The 7,115-nt window shown below is 42.4% G+C and overlaps 1 pseudogene; it reads right to left on the bottom strand.

The window, feature by feature from the left end:
* Positions 1 to 4,704: 4,704 nt before the first annotated feature.
* On the bottom strand, positions 4,705 to 5,279 carry LOC102867051 (annotated as a pseudogene).
* Between the last annotated feature and the right edge of the window lie 1,836 nt (positions 5,280 to 7,115).

Below are 7,115 nucleotides of genomic sequence, written 5' to 3'. Positions count from 1 at the left end.
TGTAAATTGCTTTTGGTAGTATTGCCATTTTCACAACATTGAGTCTTCCTATCCATGAGCAAGGGATATTCTTCCACTTTTCAAGATCTCTTTTTGTCTCTTGACCTCTGTTCCTTAGCACCTTAGCCTTCTTCATGTGACATGCCATCTACCTCTTTCATCTTTCATTTTTGTGCTGTTTATGTAATCTGCTCTTTTATATTTCAAAAGAGATTGATTGAAGACACACCCTAAATGAATATTTACTCACTAGCAAAGAAAAGCCATTCCCAAATGGGATTAACATCACAGATAGTGCAATTAGGGTTTACAGTAAAGACTAGTGTGAGACACAGTTCAGCCCATTACACTCCCAAAATTGACCTAGAGCACAACACAGTCTCTATTAAAACCTCAGCAATCTCTTGCATAAATTGAGGAGCAGACCCTGAAATGCCTATGGAGATACAAAGTAACAATAATACCCAAAATGATCTTGAGAAGAGCAAAGCTGGAAAAGTTATGTTTTCTGATTTCAGTTACTACACAGTAATAGTAACAAAATGATTTCTTACTGACATAAAGATAGACATATTGATCAACAGAATACAACTGAGAGTCAATTATTCCTAACAAAAATTCCAAGACATGTCAGTGTGTGAGATGAGAGTATTTTCATCACTCGGTTCTGGAACAATTGGGTTCTGTCTCATGCCAACCCTATAGGAACAAGTAGAATTTCCTCAAAGGCAACATGACATTGGACGTGGAGAGCGTGTGACACATGAAAGAGGAAAAATAAAAAAAGAGATGATTACTAGCCCTTGAGTGTTCTCACTTAAAAAACAACTTGCAGTTATGTAGGATTTTCTGTGTGCATGATACAATTGTAATCACTTGGCATGTGTGAATTCATTTTACTTATTACAACTCTGGAAGGATATGATATTATAAAAAAAAACCCAACCCTGTATTTCACAAAGGTGGAGATTGAGGCTCAGAGAAGTCATGTACTTTTCCCAAAGTAAAGATTTGAGTTTCTAAAGAAGGGTGGAGGGACAGTGCAGGAAAGGAAGACCTGGGATGAGACAACACACAACAAAAACAACAACAACAACTGTTTCAGGCTGAGTTCTCTTGTTGTATACCATAGAGTCAGAATTGACCCATAGCTACCCTCCAGCAGGTTTTCAGAGGCAGTTAATCTCAAGGGAGGAGATTGTCCGTCTTTCTTCTGCAGAGCAGCTGGTGTCCTCTAACCGCATGCCTTCTGGATTACAGCACAGCTTCTTGCCACTAGGCCTCCAGAGCTCGAATTCTCTAGAGAAGAATATTACATAGATACATGGATATTGATTGTTGTTTTGGACCATTGAGTTGGTTCTAACTCACATTGACTCTAACCCTAGGTACAATGAAACAATACCCAGTGCAATCCTAGAATGTACTAACTATCTCAGCTGTTCTTAAACCGATTGTTACAGTCCCTGTGTCAACTCATCTCCTTGAAAGTCTTTCCTTTCTTTCCATGATGTTCTATTTTTACAAGTATGTTGTAGTTTTCCAGTAAGTGTCCTCTCCTGGTAACATAAACAAGGCGTGTGGAATATAGTCTCATCATTCTTGATTTTCCACTTATTTCAAGATAGATGTATTTGTTCTTTTAGCAGTCCATTGCATATTCAATAATCTTTGCTATCACCACAATTCTTTGATCTTCCTTATTCATTGTCCAGTTTTCATAAGCATGTTGAATTGAAAATATGGTTTGGCTTAGAAGCACTTTTTTCTTTAAACTAATATTCTTGCTCTTTGGTATTTTGAACAGGTCCTTGGCAGATTTTCCAAGCGTAGTAAGTTTTTTTTGCTTTCTTGATTTCTACTCCCATGAACATTCATTATGGATCTGAGTAAAATGAAATTGTTAACAACTTCCATATTTTCTCCACTTAACATATTGTTGTTTATCTTTTCAGTTGTAAAAATTTTTCTTTTCTTTATATTGAGATATAATCCATATTGAAGAATATACCTTTTGACTATCTCCAGTATTTCAAGCCCTCTTTATGTTCAACCAACAAGATTGTAGCGTTATTCTAAGTTTCTTGAGATAAATAGATCAATCAATTGCAAGGAAATACAAAGAAATGGCTCATGGATCTGTATAAGTCAGTACGTCCAAAGGCCATGATCTCAAGGAAACGCCTTTCTAATTGATTATCTACTTCCTGTTCTGGGATTTTAATGATGGGCATATTATTTCTCTTGGTGATGTTCCACATTATTCTCAGGTTTTCTTCTTCTCCCTTCCTTTTTGAGTCTGCTTTTTGCTCTAGCATGTCAGTGGTGACAATTCTATCTTCAATTTCACTGATTCTGTGTTCCGTCTCTTCAATTCTGCTCAAGTGTCCCAACATCATGTTGACAGCATCTGAAACATTGAACCTCGTATTTTGGATCATGGTTTCTTGTTTTTCCAGTGTTGATAATGCTTTGTTTATCTGCATTGTTCCAGATTTTTTTTAAGCTCTTCCTGGTTTTTGCTTGTAGTATCCTGTAATTCTTCAAGTTTCTCTTTCATCCATTGAAAATATTCAATCATTGTTCTTTTCAATTCTGTGTCAGACAGTTCCATCAAACTTTCTGGCTTCAGGAAATCCATTGATACTGTGTCACCTTTTGTGTGTGATAATATGCTTTGTGCTTGTGTAGCATGTGAGATGGCTTGCTTTCTTTGAGTCATTGATATGTTCTTGATCTGAAGACTATGTTACAGAAATCAGCTGGGCAGCTACCCCCTTGTGTTTTTCTCGGAACTTCTGACTCTAGGAAAAATTCAGTTCAGGGCCTGTGAGAGCACCCTCTTCTATGTAAGTCAGATCAAAGTGCTCCGGATTAAAGGCAAGTTGATTGACTGGATGTGTAGGCATAGATGTGGATCTGAAAGGGGTTAGGCAAACACAGCATTGCATCAACCACTTGCAAGACCTCATTCAGACCTCAGCTGTCTGAGTGTGCTCATGAGTGAGGTTCCTACTCAAATTCCTGCTGTCCACGCCCCATCCAATGGCTCTCACTTAGAGGTCCCTGCCCAGCAGCCCTTACCCAGGTGCCCTAACACAGCAGCCCCTGCCCCAGCAGGGTCGTGGGTCCAGTGGGACTCAAGAATACTCAGTCAAATTCCCACCCACTCACTCGCCTCTGGCCAGTCTCTGGTGTCCATCAAAGTTCAGTCGAATTCCCACTGACCCACTCACTCTTGGGTGTTCTCCCAGGCAGTTGACAGTGCCCAGGAAAGCTCAGATAAATTCCCACCAGACTGCCCATTCCTGAGCTGTTGGTGGGGCCCAAGAGAACTCAACCAAATTCCCACCAGCAGGCTCCCTCTTAGGTGCTCTTCTAGGCAATCAGCGGTGCCCAAGAAAACCCAGTCAAGTTCCTACCTGCCCTTTCAATCATGCGTAGTTTGTGGTGGCACAGAAAAACTCAGTAAAATTCCAACAGACTCATTTACTGTTAGTGGGGCTTAAGAAAACTCAGTCAATTTCCCACTAACCTTTCTTCTGGTGAATGTGTCCCACAGCAGCTCTGCTGGCAGCTTTAGCCAGGCCCATCTCATGGCCCATAGCATGACTCTATGTTGTAGTAGCTCTGAAACTAATTGTTCCAACAAAAGTTCTGATTCAAATTCCTGCTGTCCATGTTACACCGTGTCGGTCGGTCTCTGTGCAGTGTGAAGGTCTCTCTAGTGGACTGTCTCTATGCAGCTTGCTGCACCTCCAGGTCTTCACACTGCTCTCTCCACTGCCACCATCTTGGGACCTTATTAATTGTTTTCATGCTTTTTCTCTGATCTCATCAATAGAAACCTTTTCAAAATCATTTCTGTCCTCTTAAAAAACCTTTTTAAGCATCAACATTTTATTATCCCATCTTCCTATTATTAACACATTTTAAACCAAGTTAACCTCTTTTAACATAGTGTTGTGATAGGAATCAGCATGTTAGGTAGATCTATACTGCCTTTTACATTTTCCTGGCCCTTCTCGATGTCTGGCTGTCACTTCCCTTGCTCTGTTTTGGCCATACCTTAAAAGTCTGCTCTAACTTCTGTAAAATAGGGATTAAAAGGCCCAACTTGCCTGGGCCTAACTTGTGAGAAGGCCCACCAGGATGAGAATATGAGAAAAGGAGAATGCCAGGCCTAGGAACATTCAGACTCTAACAGCACCACCTTGCTTCATGTTTGGCATGCTCCTTCCCCTCTGCCATGGGATGAGACACTTGTGAACCAAGGACACGAGTGAAGGCCCTAAGGTCAGGTAAGGACCACTGTTGCCACTACCAGTCTAAAGACAATGAGAGCACTTCCATGACGCCCATGTCCTTCCCTGTGGTGTCTCCTTTGCACCTCTATCATAATAAGTGCTTTGGGAGACGTTCCTCAGTGTCTCCTTACAGACCTGTAATAGTATGAGGGACACAGTGGGGGCCAAAGGTTGAGTGACCAGGGAGTTGACCAGGAGGGACCAGGAAGGTGGCAATGACAAACTACACTCAAAGTTAGTGTCATTTGTTTTTGAAAAGAACTGGAGCTTGGGGAATAACATCAGTTAGAAAGAAAGGGACAGGCTTGGCTTTTAGCAATGGTAATGCTCTCAGCCTTGAAGGGATCATCAGAGGATATGTCCAGGTACGTGGCCTGCTACTCATTCAGCTTTACCTTCAGCTTACCACTGTCTCATGCAACTTCTTGGGTAGGAAGTGGACACTCAGATGGAATACTTGTCCATGTGGGTCCACAGTTCAATTTGTGCCAGCACTTGGTTGGTGAAGGTAGGGTGTCCCATAGCACAGCCCAGGTTGACCAGCAAGCCCTCAGCCAGCAAGATGATGTGGTGCCCATTATTCAGTGGGTACCATTCCTCCTGGGACTTTATGTTCACTTTCTCCACAGCATTCTGGTTGAGCAACTTGACATCAATCTTCATGTCAAAGTGACCAGTGTTATACACAATGGCATTATCCTGCATCTGCTCAAAGTGCTGGCCCAGGAAAAGGTCCACACTTTGGTGCTGACAAAGTATGGGCCTCCTCCATAGAGGCCTGCTGTGTGATGATGGGGTCAATCTCAGTGATGATGACTTCAGCGCAACTCCTCTCAGCCTCTTGCCCATGTAGCTGTAGTCTGCCACCACTGTCACCTTGGCAGCAATCATCACATCTGTGACCCTCTTGATGCCATCTATGAGGGACTCTTGGAACCAATAACCATTGATCTTGGTGACAGTTGTTGACATTGATGGTAGACACCTTCAAAATCTCATTGACCATAGGTTGTGGACTCCAGTCATGGTCTCTTCAGAGATGCCTCAGATACCCAACAAGAGCTGTGGGTATTTGGTGTGGATAAGTCTGGTGAGGTTGCCAGCATTGCCCAGAATCATGGTGACTTGTCGGTACTTCAAGTATAGAGTGTGCTCAATGCACCATGTCTTTTCATTTGTTTTGCTTTTCCAGGTATATACTGGAACACTAGGCATGTTAATGGCAGTTGTTGCACAGTTCTGGATGGACCACTGACCTCTGCACCCAGGGTGATGTGATGAGAGTCTCAATGATTGCTGTCTCCGCAGTCATGTGCAGGCATGCAGTGATGAGGGCGTCCATCAGCAGCTTGGAGGCGAGTACATTCCTACATGCACATCAGGCCTGGCATCTCATTCTCCTCCATGTTCAGGGCTTTTCATCACCAGGAGTCTGATGTCAGCAACTTCGTAGGGCAGTTTCTTCAATGTGTTGATGCCACTTTGGTATAGAGTGAGATACAAGAATGAAAGGTGCTCTTCCTTGGGCTGAAGAGAAGCACTGGGTGTGCTACGCTGGGCAGTGTATTAAATCGTTTTGAAAATTCTTGCTTCTGTGAATATTTTCTTGCTTTTTGGTACAAGATGTTCCATACTCATATTTTCTTTCTCCAGCTCTGACATTAGCCCTTTTCCAAAGAACCCTGTTTCCTTTCAATGAGATATTTAGATATAAATACTAGATGTGACCGTTGCTGGTGGAATGTTGCCCACCCCCCCAGAACACTTCAGTGGGCAGAGTTAGAGAATGTATGTGTCCATATCAATGCATACACATATATACATGTGTGGATGACAGAAGAAGAATCAATGCCTTTGAGTTGTGGTGCTGGAGAAGAGTCTTGAACATATGATGGACTGCCAAAACAACAAATATGTCTGTCTTGGAGAGAGTGAAACCAAGTCTCTGCCTGGTGACTAGTATTTTGAAGCTCTGTCTCACATACTTTGGCCATCTGGCCAGGAGGGATCAGTTCTTGGAAAAGGATATCGTGTTTGACAGGGTGGAGGGACAGCATAGGAGAGGAAGACCCCAGATGAGATGGATTGATACAGTAAATGGGGCAATGGAGGTTGGTATGCTGGAATTAATGAGACTGGCTCAGGACAGGGAAGGGTCCAGAGCTGCTATACATAGGGTCACTATGGGTTGCAGGTGAGTTGATGGCACATAACAACAACAACATATTAATATCTACATCTAACTGGAACTATATTAAGAGCTATGATTTCATATTGATACCTCATTTTCCAATATGACACCACAGGTTTCTTTCTAGCTTTCTCCCTTTTTAGATAAGAGTTTCCTTCTCTGACAATGAGACGGCTGGTGCTCATTATGTTGAAATATATTTTTCATTTGACTAGTTACCTTGAATGTTAGCAATGTCTCATCACAGCTGTCACACTCTCTGTTGTGCAAATGCCATCATCACAAAGTTTAGGTTCTCTACTCAGGACCACCATGGCTCCTACAACTCTCCTGCTCTATATAACTACTTTATTTTGTTTTACCTCATGGCACCAGCAGCCAGGAAATAAAAAAATGTATTTCGAAGGGAAAGTCTGCTGTAAGGGACCTCTCTAAAGTACTCAAGAGCAACGGTGTCTCTCTGGAGACTAAGGTGCGCCTGACACAGGCCATGGTTTTTGCAATCACTTGTTATGCGTCAGAGAGTTGGACAATGACTAGGGAGGATAGAAGGAGAATTGATGCCTTTGAGCTGTGGTGCTGGAGAATAGTATTGAATGTACCATGGACTGCCAAGA

Source organism: Elephantulus edwardii, unplaced genomic scaffold, assembly GCF_000299155.1.
Source record: "Elephantulus edwardii isolate Elephantulus edwardi_28Jun2011 unplaced genomic scaffold, EleEdw1.0 scaffold00111, whole genome shotgun sequence".
In the NCBI taxonomy this organism is placed as follows: Eukaryota; Metazoa; Chordata; class Mammalia; order Macroscelidea; family Macroscelididae; genus Elephantulus; species Elephantulus edwardii.
The sequence above is the reverse complement of the archived record's forward strand: the minus strand, read 5'-3'. Positions and strand labels throughout refer to the sequence as shown.